The sequence below is a fragment of the Ursus maritimus genome, unplaced genomic scaffold (assembly GCF_017311325.1).
Source record: "Ursus maritimus isolate PB19 unplaced genomic scaffold, ASM1731132v1 scaffold_9, whole genome shotgun sequence".
Taxonomy (NCBI): domain Eukaryota; kingdom Metazoa; phylum Chordata; class Mammalia; order Carnivora; family Ursidae; genus Ursus; species Ursus maritimus.
Window position 1 is genome coordinate 75,181,712 of NW_024427107.1, and position 15,341 is coordinate 75,197,052.

A 15,341-nucleotide genomic window follows, 5' to 3' on the forward strand; every position below is an offset into this window, starting at 1 on the left:
CATTTGTTGAGTTATTTTATGGTGCATACTATCCTCCAATACCCCTTGTTCCTTTGATACTCACTTCACAGCAATCCAGTAAGGCAAAGAAAAAATCATGTTCTCTTTTATAAAGGAGGTGTCCTTAAGGCCGAACTCTGCTGTGAGCTGCTCTGCTTGATACAGTGATTAGTGTCCCTGGATCCAGGAAGCACTTAGATGAGGCATGGGTCATTCTATAGACGTTTTAGCGGGGGATTTCAGCCCTGTCCCTCTCTAAGGAACTGTGGGCTGTAGATCCCAGCAGCCAAATGTAATTCCACTGTCTAAGGACTCCAAACATGTCTTAATAACAGGGGAGACTGTGAGGGTTGGAGTGTGTGGACAAGCGTATAAGAGAGCTCTCTCTATTTTCTGCTCAGTTTTTCTATAAACCTCAGACCACTCTAAAAGAAATACTATTTCTTTTAAAAGGCTAAAATTAGAGATGGCATGGTTTAGAGAACACAAAGCAACAATGCACGATTAGAACGTGTAATGTCGACGGAGGATGGAGTAAGAGCGCCCGTGGAGGTGAGCAGGAGAGGGATCATGGAAGCCTTCAAGGACAATCAGATGACTTAGGCCTTCATCCCTGAAACATTAAATTATGTCAGCAGTGAAGTAATACCATCAAATATCCCTCTGTGTGTGTGTATGTGTATGTGTGTGTTGTGTTGTAAGATCTTTCAAGAAACTCTTAGGAGAATAGATTGAAGGGACTCAAAGCTCAATGATGAGGCACCACTTAGAAGGATTTGGATGTCCTTTGGTGGACAAAAGCAAGATTGATATTGGGCCTTGAGAACTTGGGCCAGTTGGAATGTAAAGAGGGGAAGAGGACATTTTACTATCTAAGGCCTATGCAGACGTCATGGGCAAACAGAGCTCCTCCCTGGTTTTGGAAGAAGGAGATCCATATTTGCTATGGGTAGTTGCAAACCACAAGCTCATGGTCTGAGTAATAACTTCCTCATGCTATCTATAGTCGGGAAGAACTGGCCTCTTCCTTACTTTGTTTCTGGGGAGTGAGGGCATTGGGGAGATCAACTGCATGCAGTTTGGTGTCAGACCTTTTCAGTTTTATTCATATATTCAACAGAAATAGTCCCCATTGCCCTATGCTGAGGATGCCAAGATAAATATGGTGAACCCTTCAGTTTAGAAATTCACCATATGGTAAAATCAGCACATGAAAACAAGTGACTATACTCCATTAGTGGAGAAATGGACCAAGCACAAACCTGGGAGGTTTTGCCTTTTTTCGCTGACAAAAGGAAGAAGTCACAGAGGTGTCAACTGAACCCAATATTGAGGGATCAGCTGAGATGTTCCTGAGGTAACAGCAGGGCAGGCAAGCTGGACAAAGGGAAGGGAAAAGGAACAGGGACACACTCATAAAGCAGCACTGTTGGACTCATTCTGGAGTTAATGTGTGAAGATCAGGAAAGATCTGGATCACTGCGGACCCTGAATGAGGAAAGTCATGCTCCCATTTCAGGATCATTGGGACCACAGCTGGAATAAAGATACTGGGTAGACCAGAAGGACACCGGGGGAAGTGGCAACAAGAATATAAAAGGTAACAGTTGCCTTGTGGCACACAGACGCAGGGGCCACTGAGAGGAAGAGCATCACGTGGTGCCTCGAGTAAAAGTAAAAGCAGCTGTCTGGGGGTGTCAGCCTGACGATTAGGGTGTGTAATCAAGGCCGAGAGGGGATTTCCTAGAGGACAACCTCTGAAGCTTGACAGAAGAAGTAAGAGTCCAATCTCCGCCAACAAGTCTGCTTACGGAGCTGGTCTAGACATATATAAATAATGCATATATGACATATAAATATTATATATATGTATATATATAATAAGTATTTTGTAATAACTGTGGTCTAGAGAATCAGATGCTTTATTAAGTCCTCTTGTCTACATACTCACTAAATATGAAAGGGAGCAAATTACTGAACCTCAAAATACTTTTATCTATAAAATGTGATTAGTAACACCAGACTCTCAAGGTTCTGTATACGTTTTGGTTTTTTTTAAACACATTGAATGAGATACTTATGAAAGTATCTGACCCAAAATTGTCCCTCAGTCTCTCTTGTTACACATCTTCTCATCAAGGCCTCATTTTCAAGAACACGCTGGCAGCATACAGAGCGGGTGTGTTTTTCCTCCGGCTTTATTGAGATATAATTGCCACGTCCCACTGTGTAAGTTTAAGGTGCACGGAGTGGTGATGTGATGCACACAGGGCTTGTAAACGGCTTCCCAGAGCGGGTGGTAGGCGTCGGTTTGTTGAATAAATGAAGGGGCGAATCTAAGAGGAATCTTGCATAGATTGACTTTTGCATGAGAAGGCCTTGGTTTTCCCCAGTTCGAACGTCCTTCTCATGACATTCCAGCGGAGTCTTTTAATTCCTCAGATGTTCACTCACTTCACACTCTCACTTCATTAGCACCATATCTGTTTGTGAGGAAATCTGGCAAAGTTGATTCCTCTAGGCAACTAGTTTGTACTCTTTGTCCTTTGATTGCAATTAATGAGATTAATTGTTTATCTACTTCCCCATTATGCTTTGATGAGGCCCACGTGAGTACATTTTCCAGGAATATAAGTATTTAGTATTAGTGTGTTGTCTTACTGGGAGAGCACTGTTATGATACTGCTTCATTAATGCCTGTACATGTGGTTCAATTAAGATTTACAAATTAGGTTTAATTAAGGTTTATAAGTAGTGAGGTGAACTCCTGGCTGCGTTCACACTGCTGATTCCTCTTCTTATTCTGCTTTCTTGCTTTCTTTTTCTTTTCTCCTTACACAGTCTTAATTGTTCTTAGAAAAGTCAAGTGGGTACTGGAGCTAGACAAGGAAGTCTCTCCCCCGGGCACCTGATTCCACCTACTGTCCCTATTTCTTCCTATAAGCTAGATCCAGAACATAGGTGCCTATAACTCCTTACATCTGGAGTACAACCCACTCACATTATCAAGGAAAGTGCAAGGGCATTGGAATCAGACTACTCACACCTGCTGTGTGACTTTGGGCCAGTGACTGAGGCACTGTGGTCCTCACTCTTCTCCTCTGAAAACACAGGGATGATAACACCTTCCTTGATAAAACAGACATTAGGTGAACTCATCTTGGTAAAGTATCTGAAACTTGTACCTAGTTCTATCAAGGATCACACTCACTTTTTTTCCCATACCTGCCCTAATCCTCCTTCTGGATGGGGAGTTGTGATTTTTGTCCTGTTTACTTTTATTTCCTCTCTGCTCAGTGTCTGACACCTCATTATGTACTTGTACTTGTTGGGTTTGGATAGAACTGAGAACCAGAATGGTAGGCTTGGGTGACACCCTAAAGCATTACAATCACACCATGTAAGTGGTAAATATTGGCCAAAGTTCCATTTGCCTTCTTCCTTTATTGATATATTAATCATATATGGTTTATTATTGATAACTGTGATAGTCTCTTTTGTAAGAAATATATATTTGGTTTTCGCCCCTTTCCTGGCATAGAGCTCCTAAAATCCCTTGGAATTTCTTGTGATGAGAGCAGACAGGTGTCTTTTGCTATGTTAATGAGGTGGCTTTTGGAAAATACCTAAGGATGGGGTCTGGTGGTCAAGGGAAACAGCGCTGTGATTAGAAGGTTGGAACTTTCAATCCTACCCCCTGATTTCGGGGGAAAGGAGAGAGACTGGAGGTTGATTCAGTCACCAATGGCCAATCAGTTAATTAATCATGCCTATATAATGAAGCCTCCAAAAAACCCAAAAGAACATATATATTAACCCGAGGGCACCTCTCTCATGTGAGGTACCTGCTGTATTCTGTCCTAAGATGTAAACACACAGCATAGAAACAAAGTGATCATGAAAGTTGACCTAAGAGAGAAATCCAGACAGTGATGGCTGTCTAACATGGGTGACAGTGCTCTCAAAATGGCAAAACAGCTTCAAACATTTTCAAGACAATACAGAGACAGAATCAGAGGATGAGGAAAGCTACAGAATAGACTAGACCAATGTCCATTTGTCTTGGCACACTTGACCACACAACATCGTTTGAGATAATTGGATTGTTATTTAAGGGACAACAATATAATAACAATAATCCTATAATAGGCATATTTAATTAAACTTTACTCTGCCTTGCATAGCATAACTGACTTACCGAATTTAACTCTTCACAGCCAGATATTAAAGTGGTCCCACTAACTCCTGTTTATCAGTACTACTCAAGGGAATCATATACATTCCATTTGCTGGGTACAGGTAAACCTAGGATTCTAATCACGCCTGTCTGATTCCTTGCTCTTCCTAATAATTTCTGCTTACAACACAGTCTACACAATATAAGATAATGACTCCAAGGACCTGGCAGGGATCTCAAATTTCCAATTATTTAAATGACACTGTAAGATTTACTAAGCGTGTCCCGAGAAACTCTCCCTTAGTGTGCAGATAGTTTTCATAGGAGGGAGTCACACAAAGGAATTTCACACATTTTGGTTTAAGTAAATGAAGACCACGTTTGGCTGACATCTGGGCTGTCTTTCAAGTCACGGAATAGTCTTACCTTATCATGAAATAGTAGGAAAGGATAGCAGTGTCGATGTGAAATTGCACAAAACAAAACCTAGAACAGCATCAAGAATGAAAGTTTTTGAGGGAAATGACCTTGACATGGCTTCGTCTAACTCAAAATTTAGTAGACTAGGGGTCTAGGGACCTAATCCAAGACTAGCTGTGCCTCTCTTTGAACCTTTGTTTCCCTCTTTTAAAAAAAAATGTGGAGGCATCCCTCCCTGTCCTGCCTTCCCCTAAGAATCATTAATAAAATCCAGCGAGAAGGTGGATATAACATGATAAAGGCTGGGGAAATGCTTGGTAAATTGTATATGGCTATACAAACATAAGGGGCTATTATGATGTTGATTATCATTGATGACAGCACCGACAAATGTGCTAATTATACTCATAAAATGAAGATGCAAATGCTTTACTCTGGACTTTCAAGAGAGGCTTATTCTTCTCCTAGAAAGAGAGATTATAAGCACGAAATATTCTTTTTTATTAGTACTGCAATAACTGTTCTATGTAATATTAATAACAATAATAAAATGTAAGCCACTTCTGCAGTATTTTCAGGGAGAAAAGAACACAAGAGCTAAAAAGTGGAGCGCGCGGAATGCGTCCCTTTTAATGGTGTCTGTGAAAGAGCGATGTTCGCTTCCACAGACCTGTGTCTCACTCCATCCCCCTCTGTGCTGCATTTACCCTGATTCATATTCGCATCCCTTCCTTGTTTGGCATCATTTGTGCCCTCGGTGGATGTATTAATAAAAATGACCATGATGAGCCCTAGAGCTGATTTTCTCTATTCTCAACACACATGTCTCTCCTAAATTGTCCCAGACCTGTCCACTGGTGTTTATCAGTACATTGGGCCAGAATCCTTGGATAGATGTTGATTGCTTATGACAAGGTTCACTTCAGGGGCTCCTGTTGAATTTGGGTTGCACACGCATGCGTGCTCCCCGGAGAAGATGTGACAACTCCGAGTTTCTACATCATTGTGGCACCAGCTGTCCTTTTGTAGTTGGTTCAAGTTTGCTGAAGAAAACACACCTTGATTTTCTAAGACTGCTTCTGAAGGCTGGGCATTACACCTTTCCATCGACTTTAGAGCGAAGGGTAAATGTGGGCCATGTAATATTCTAGGTGCTGTCAAAGACAGAAGGGGGTATCTTGGATACGGACCGAGTAACTTCTAATTCAGCTGCAGCATGTATAGTTTCTTATTGATGTAACAGATGATTACAAAATCAGGGCCTTCAAGCAACACAAATGTATTATCTTACAGTTCTGCTGATCAGAATCTGAGAGGGATCTCGCTGGGCTAACATCAAGATGTCCACACAGTTATGTTCCTACTGAAGCCTGTAGGAAAGAATTCTTTTCTCTGTATCTTTCCCGGTTTCTGGAAGCTTCCTTTATTCCCTGGCACGTGGCCCTTCTCTCCATCTTCAAAGCTGGAAGTGTAGCTTCTTCAAATCTCTCTGTGACCCTGACTCTGGCTGTCCTGACTTCTCTCCTTCATAAGGACGGTGGGGATTACATTGGACCCACACAGGTAACCCAGGATAACCCCCTTCCCCCCACTCAAGGTCAGCTGATTAACAATTAACTCCATCTGTAACCTTAATTTTCCCCTCTCATGCAACATGACGTATAAATCCCTGGGATTAGGACGTGGATATCTTTGAGGCCCAGCATTCCCCTAATAACAGTGATATCACTTAAATTAGGAACCAGTGCATATCACTTGAAATTACAGAATGCTATTCAATATCATGTGATGCACAGCATTTACATAAATGGAAAATCATGGACGAAGTCCAGCCCAGAAAGTAAAAAGAAGGGTCACAATGGTCCCCAAAGGATCAGAACACAGAAGAAGAAAAAGAAAGAAGAAAACAGGCAGCCCAGTTAACTTTACCCTCTGTCATATAGCCTAGATCGGGTACGTTAGCAAGAGCCTTTCAGGAATTTAATTTGCATCCATCGCATGTCGCTAACCTCCCCTCGAACCTTGCTCGTTGCGTCCAGCCAGTGGAAGGAGACGCTGGAGGATACGCACCGTCACACTTAAAAGCCTCAGTCCCAAACCAGCACATGGAATTCCTGCTCATACTCCAGCGAAGATGATAGGAACCTGGCCACCCAAGACTGCAAGGCAGGGCATGGATGACGTTTCGCTAGGACTTGCCATGATGCTACAATGAAGAGAGGAAGGATGGATTTTGGTAGAGGGCTAGCAGGCTGTACCACAGATTGAAGAACTTGAACACCGTGGTTCCATTTTTAGCATTCTGACCCTCTTTCTGACTTTTCAGCTGATTTCCCCTATGACTTATGTGTTATTATGTGAACAGCTTAACAAATGTGTGTTATTTCTACTTGCTCTTGTATCAAGCCCATTGACATCATATGGGGTCCTGGGACCTTGGCCCACACCAATTTTTTTTAATAATATTTTTTTATTATATTATGTTAGTCACCATACAGTACATCCCTAGTTTTTAATGTAAAGTTCCATGATTCATTACTTGCATATAACACCCAGTGCACCATGCAATATGTGCCCTCCTTAATACCCATCACTGGCCTACCCCATTCCCCCAACCCCTCCCCTCTGAAGCCCTCAGTTTGTTTCCCAGAGTCCATAGTCTCTCATGGTTCATTCCCCCTTCTGTTTACTCCCCCTTTCTTCTTCCCTTTCTTCCCCTACCGATCTTCCTACTTCTTATGTTCCATAAATGAGTGAAACCATATGATAATTGTCCTTCTCTGCTTGACTTATTTCGCTTAGCATTATCTCCTCCAGTGCCGTCCATGTTGCAGCAAATGTTGAGAAATCGTTCTTTCTGATGACTGAGTAATATTCCATTGTATATATGGACCACAACTTCTTAATCCAGTCATCTGTTGAAGGGCATCTCGGCTCCTTCCACGATTTAGCTATTTTGGCCCACACCAATCTTATCACAACAGACACTTAGCAGAGAAAACAGGGGGAATATTGAGGGAATAATATATGGAAAAGATCATGATTTAAACTCCAAGTAGCAATGGAAAGAGAAAGTACACTGGGGTCTGATCAACCTCTACTTTGTCACTTTCTCCAAAAAAAGATAGAAAACTTAAAAAATTCATTCTCTGTCATTGTCCATCTGTAAAATAGTCATAATCCGGCCAGCCTCGAGGGACACATTGGATGGATGGTGATAGGGTGTATAAAAATGTCTAGTCTATGCTTAACACATAGTAAGTCCTAAATATTGATATAAATCAATTTTTATTTCGCTTTGCTAAAATGGCCCTCCATTCCTTATAGCCTCCATTTTAAATGAACGGAAATTAAATTTGAAAGATTAGCCAGATCCAGCTAAATATATTTTTTCTCAAGTTACTGTAAGTTTTATCCGTGACTTTATTGCTTATATTTCTGAATGGATTTTTTGTTGTTGCTGTTGCTTGGACTATGAGGAAACAAATCAATGCAGCATCAATAATTAAGCAGACAATATTCATTTTGCCACCATCTTCTTGGCAAAGTGAGAGATTGAGAAATAGCTCCTAACACAATCCTTTTAGCAGTGGACATGAAAACATAAATTTCTACATGCAAAGGCCATGGTTTATAAATAAAGCTCTTGCTAATGTGATCCTCAAGTGTAAATTACATCAATATTATACTGTTTCATTATTTCAGAGACAAATGGAAACACATCTCTAAAAGAATCTTAGATGATACTGAATTTAATTTGCAGCTCAGACTCACAGACATGAAGGCTTGGGCAGGATTGAATCTATACTTTCATAAGCTATCATCTTGTTACACACTCACCGGGTGTGCATCTCATGTCTTCCTTAATAATGATAGGAAGTTTACTATTTCACAGGAAGTGGTTTTATTTATGGACAGCTCTGGATATTTCCAACCTGTTATCAATTCATCAATTAATTCAAAATTGATGGTTTCCTATTTCAGGCTAGTTGTTGGTTGGTGACTATAACAGACTCCATATTTTGAGTTACTTCCACAAGCCGTGTACTATATGCCGTCTCATTTAATCATCCCAAGAAAACTATAATTTCACATTATTATTAGCCCCATTTTAATATGAGGAAAATTATGTTTTAAAAGATAATTTGCCTATAATCACACCACTACCTTGTTTTGGGGGTGGAGACAGAGTCTTAATCCCTATGATATGCTCACTCCTAAAATGAGCGGTGTTCACGGTTTCTGAGAATTGCTGAGTCAAGAGGAAAATGAAAACAAATGAAGTGACATATAAGTTAGCAAGAGTCATAACTGGCGTATGTACACAGTATTATGAGAGCACAGGAGCACAGACCATGAAGTTTTATTTGTTGGTTTTTCAAATTCAATTTCTTCAAAAAATAAGGATTAAAATTTACTACTTAGGATCAGATAAAATGCCATACATCTTAAAAGCAAACTGCATCTCCCCGAACTTTGGGTACTGACATAGAGATGATAGCAAAATTGGCATTCACTCAGTTGGAGGCCATACAAATATAGTCTTCTCACCAAGTCCCATTCACGTGTCAGGCCAGCTCAAGTACCTTCTCCTAGGATTCCTTCTCCAACCTCAGTCTCTTCACGGGTTCCTCCCTCACATGCTGACCTAAATAAAATAAATTACAGAAAACCAACTGGTCCACCAGAGGCTTGATGATGTAGACTGATCCGGGGGAGCTGCCTAGATATTCTCTTAGACAGACTAGCCTGTGTTTAAGGATGTGGGCTCTGTGATAAACGAGGTCTGGTGCCATCACTCGTCACCTCTGTGACCTTGAGCAAGGAACTTGGCCTCATGAATCTTCTTTGTTTTGTTTTTGGTGAGATGAGCATTAAAATATCTTCCTCAAATGTTTGTTATGAAGATTACATGAAATAATCCACCTGAAGGCTTTGACAACGTGGCAGGCACACAGGATTACTTAATAACTTGACTATTTGTGATCTTTGGTGAAACTATGGTTACTATTTTGGAAATGCACAGTGAAGGGTGTACCTTCCTCCAGCCAAGCCCATCTTGCCTTTTGGAGTAAGAAGTGATCCCTCACAGGTATAAGGCGTTTGATTATTTAAAAATGCTTTCCCATTAATGATCTCACTGAATCCACACACTAACGTAGGAGATAGGCCATATTCTCAGTATGATGATGAAAACCGAGATTGAGAAAAATTAACAGACATTCCTGGAATTTTCTGGTGATTTTCCAAGGCATAATGTGATGTAAAATGGAAGCACTAAATTATACTAATGGTGTCTTCTTAAACTACAAAACTTTCTTTACTTTGTGTGCTTAAACGTTTTTAAACAATAAATTTTGCTATCACCAATTTATTGAGATTGATTTTACTAATTAATATTTCAAAGCATTTGCTTCATTTAATAAGACAAAGTCAGCCCCACTGCATTTCAATGTTAGCTATAATTAATGATGATATTATGAAAATTAATGGTTTTCCATTACCCATTATGACATCATCAGTGCTAATGATCTGTTTATTGCCTCTTTGCTGATGGCAGTTAAAAGAAGCCACGTTTTAAAGAGGAGAGAAAAAGCTTAAATCATGTTCAAACCAGTAAAATACTTTACACTTAGAGAAGATTTTATTCTGAAATCACCCAGCAAACAGGGTAAAAGAGATAACCAATATTCCAAAAGCACAAGGCATTTTCTGGCTGCTGGTCTGAAATAATTGATTGATACAATGAAGCAACATTGTCTAAGTATAATCTTCCCTAACCATTCTTCCAGTGAGACGTCATTTCTAACATCTACAAGACTCTTCTGCAGAACTTGAAGAGGGAAAATGGGAAAAGAAAAAAGTTACTAGGGATGATTGGGTTTGTATATACCCATTAAACCCACACACACAAAGTAAATAAAATGAACACCCTTATTGAATACACTTGAAACGAGAACTCCAGATGTCAGTTTCACAGCATCAAAGGTGGAGCCGGAACCTCTTAAATGTAAACATTGCTGCCATGTTAATAATTCATGCATTGCCAGAAACAACTATCCTGAGGAGTGTGGGTAGGAATATTGCCCAATTTCACCTGTGGCTTAGATAAAAGAATTGGGAGGTTTTTATTTATAGCAACATTGATTCAAAAGATTTTATGTTAATAATTGATGGATTAGACGATGATGAATTTGCAAACAAAGCAGATGGAATCAGAAGGTTAGAGCTGGAGCTCATCTCGTAAACCCTCTTTCTCAGCAGAGAGAAAACTGGCAACATGAATATTTCAGGGGCACGTTGAGTAAGTCGAGCATCAGGACTAACACTTTGACGTCCTGACTCCTCGGATCAGCCCCCATTTCCCATCACCTCTCACAGGCACAAAGGTGAGCGTTCGTTGAGAGTTCAAGAAAAGAAAAAGAGTGGGTAAGACAAAGGCTTTGTCTTCTTTGCAAAAGTAAACAAATAAGAATGGTATTAGTTTTTTCTACAGGAAGATTATGACCTTTGTATCTTCCACTTTATGGTTTCTAGGGTTGATTTGTTTCATCTTGTTGACCTGTTGTGTGTCCCCTCCCAACTCACTGCTTTTAGTGAGTTGCCCTCAAAGGTGAAATGTCAACCCAATGTGGCCTCTCAGAGAAAGGATATCAGCTCTTCAATCACAGATATTGATTTGCTGGGCTCTCATGTTACAGCGTGCAAACACACTATCAAATCTCTTTGTGAAAAGCATAAACTGTTAAAACATCTAAGCCTTCAGTCTCACTGTAAATAATGCCCATGAGAGCCCTTTGTTTAACCTGGGGTATATTTTACTGACCATTAGTACAATAATCTAGAATGTCCATTATCTCAAATTGTTAATGACAGAATTTTCAGTTTCCTAAAGGACCTCATGCATAACAAATATAATAGGACTAAATAAAGACATCGAGCTAAGACATTCCGCTAACTAAGCTGAATATGACCCAGGGGTCTGAGCCTTGGATTGGATTTAAAGTGACACAGTTCCAATTAACCAGTGAATCATGGAGCAAAATTTTCGAGTGGAAATGTTTACAATAGTTCTCTGCTCTACCCAGATACCCAGGGCATTCTATGCTCTGTAGGGGCAGAATTTTGTCTCGCTCGTCATTACTAAGTGTCAGACGTGTAGTAAACTGCTCATAAATACTTGCTGAATAAATCAGAAACTTACACAGACTGAAAATCCCTATGAGGGCCACTCACCCAAGACCTACTAAAAGAGGGTGTCTTTAGGAATAGCATTCATTTTTATTAGTTCCAAAGATAATATGATACTCAACCAGTGCTAAAAATCATGATTTTAGAGATATGCCATCCTGAACAGACCAGCTTTTTTTTTTTTTTCCTCCTGATTTCAGAAGCCAGATGGCATACGACTTGGGTCTTGAGCATGAGGATTCCAGGGGAAAGGACAAAGGAGATGGTTGGGCAGCTTTTCTCCCTTTCCACAGTCCCTTTATTTGGTAAATAATACCAAGAAATGCTGGACGCCTGAGTGGCTCAGTTGGTTAAGCATCTGCCTTGGGCTCAGGGCTCAGGTCATGATCCCCGGGTCCTGGGATCGAGTTCCGTGTCAGGCTCCTTGCTCAGTGGGGAGCCTGCTTCTCCCTCTCCCCCTCTCTCCACTTGTTCTCTCTTTATCTCTCTCAGATAAATAAATAAAATCTTTTTAAAAATAATACAGAGAAACTTTAACCAGATGCCCTACTTATTTAAATCAACATGGAATCTACCCATCTGCTAAGGCCGCCAGTCCCAAGCCATAATTAACCACAACAAAAATTCCATGCAATGACTATCTAGGATTTTATAATCTGCCATCATTTTCATGAGATTTGTTTTAAATTTTCACCCTAACAGTAATCCTAGAGGTAGGTATTGTTATTATCCTAACTGTGAGGGAAAATAATCTCGTCTTACTGAATTATTCAGAGCTATTTGGTAACAAGTGACATAATTCCAACTCAAATTCATGAACGCAAAGACAGTAATTCATTGGCCTCAACGCTCCATGCCTTGGGTAGAGGGGGTAGAGAGATAATGTGTCTCCTGGTTCCAGAACGAAGGAGCATTTTCTCAGCTTCCTCCTCTAGCTCCACGTCCTCCCGTCTCCCTCTGCCTGTCCTGGGTCAGTGGACAGGGGTGAGATGGGGTTTTCTCAATGACAGACTCTCCAGAATCCAATATAGTGAGAGTATAATAGAGTAGCTCTCCAGTGGACAAAAGCAAACCACACAGATTATTGCAGGGACAAATATAAGAAATATTCATTAGGTTAAAAAGCTTAGGTCCTTAGGGTCTTCTGGGGTTCTTTGGAGCCAGAGGCGTCCTGAAATTGTAGATCACCCACATAGGCTTTGAGACATGCTTCAGATGTTTTTGTTTCGTTTGTTTGTGTTCTGGAAGTCTCACAACCACCCTCAAAATTGAAAGTATTGTAGAATAGATCTATGGCCTGTGGTGACAATATCTACAGAGAACCTTGCTTCATGGTGTTCTGGGAAAAAAACTTCCAACTTGGCCATACTTTTCTGTATGGCTGTGAATATAATTATGCTTCTGAATACCCTGGTAGTACTGTCATGTAGGGGACCATCGGTGGAGACTTCCATACAAAATTGAGACGTTTTCTTTGTAGAAAATCTTAATCAACACTTTCACGGCGTCCAAAGACGTGACACTGTGATTGCAAAAAGCTCTAGCGATCCAAATCACATATTTATAAGAAACTTTGGTTTAGGGGCACCTGGGTGGCTCAGTTGGTTGGGTGTCTGCTTTGGGGTTAGGTCATGATCACAGGGTTCTAGGATCGAGCTCCGTATCGGGCTCTCTGCTCAGTGGAGAGCCTGCTTCCCCTCCCTCTCCTTCTGTCTAGCACTCTGCCTGCTTGTGCTCTCTCTCTCTCAAATAAATAAATACAATCTTAAAAAAAAATACTTGGTTTAGAAGGTGACAAAATCCTCACCAGCAGTCGGTCAGATTTCTTTACAAGCCATGATTATGTGCCAACGAGTCATGTTTGGTTAGAAGGTGACGATCTCTAAGGTTCTACAGATTCTAAGTATTATGGAACTATTCCATATGGACTAATGAGAGGCTCTGTCTCCTTAAGGTTTGGCTTCTGAGCAACTTTGGTTTCCACGTGACAGACCTAATAGCCACCGATTTTGTGATATCTATTTGTTTGACCTGACACTGTCTCCTATTCCTATGAATTTATCAGTGCCACCAAAATCACGCACTTACCAATAAATTATTCACTATTCAAAACAAAGCTTCTATCCATCTGACGCTGAACACTGCCAGATCGCCACACGGAACATTTAACTACCCTACTGCTGTCAACCATACTAATTCACTTTACCCTAGAAAATAAGACCCCAGACAAAACTTGACTTGTGAACACTTCCCGGGGCCCCAAACGGACATTTTTCCTCAAATGGTGCAGGGAGACAAGTGTTAGAGGTCGCTGTGATTCAGGTGGGGGAGTGAGAGCTGGGGTGAGGTGTGGTTGGAATCGGTAGGGGGCAGGATCAAGCAGGGGATGAGTGAGGACGGTAGGAGGAGCTTGAAGTCACACAGGGCACGGAGAGACAGAAAATGGTGGAGGCAAAGGGGTACAGCAGAACAAGAAGGCCAAGCCCCACATGCTGATGGAGGTGAAGAAGTAGCCAGCGCATCTGTACCTGGAAGAGGATGGTGTCAGGCAGAGGGACTAGAATGTGAAAATCCTGCTCTCTAGGAAGCTTTAAGGAAAGTAACGCAAAACGAACCCAGGAGCCTGGGGCAATGGGAGATGAAGAAGCCACCGAGAACTTGAGACAAGGGGCATAATGTGAGGTCGCGAAGGTCATTTGGGGCGTGGTGACATTGCCACGGGTGTGAACCTTTGCCTCACGGCAAAGTTACCTGATCTGATGGATGCTTTAAAAACATCCCTCTGGTTGTGCTTTAATTTCTCCCTGGATCCACGAAAAAGGTTGCAATGTTTTTTTTTTTTTTTTATAATCTCAGATACTTCCCGTCTCCTAAATGGCTAAGTCTGACTTTTCACTGAAGCCTCATCCATCGCTAATTTTGTTACATGGTGATTACATGGGCTGTGTGAGGAAAATGAACCAGAGCGTTCCTGTCACGTAATTCTATTTTAAAAGCCAAGTACTAGCAGCTACTTTTATTAGCATTAACAATTAGCAGATCTCTTAACTTTGGCTGTGATAAAGAAATCCCTTGTAAGGATTTTGTAGTTTTGCGTATCTGTCATAGATACATGAATAATAGAATTCACGCCGAGGGGAGTCAGTGCAGGCGTCCTTCATGAAAAAATACACAGGAGAGGAGAGGGAAGTAATTCGGCAGAGAATCATGAAGACACCACCCGTGATCCTTAGATCCTTTATATTCCCAATCATTTTTTTGATTGATTGAAAATACATTCCTGAGAGCAGAAGTCACGTCTGATGCCTGGAGTCACACAATTTTAAAGTTGAAAGATCCTAGAAATTACCTCAGCAGCCAGAAATTCAGATGCTTCAGGGGTAGGCAGATGAAATAAGTGAGTAATGATGCATCACAAGCGAGGTGACAGTCGGGAAAACACAAACCAGGTCAAAGGAAAGCAGCCGCTCACAGCCAGGATCCAATGCTCCAGGAAGGAAGGCTCCATGCTGCCAGGTCCTCCGACCTGTCAGGATACCCTTGATTACAAATA

General features: G+C 41.0%; 1 pseudogene; it reads left to right on the forward strand.

Moving 5' to 3' along the window:
• Positions 1-516: 516 nt before the first annotated feature.
• LOC103656750 lies at positions 517-13,882 on the forward strand (annotated as a pseudogene).
• The last annotated feature ends 1,459 nt before the right edge of the window (positions 13,883-15,341 follow it).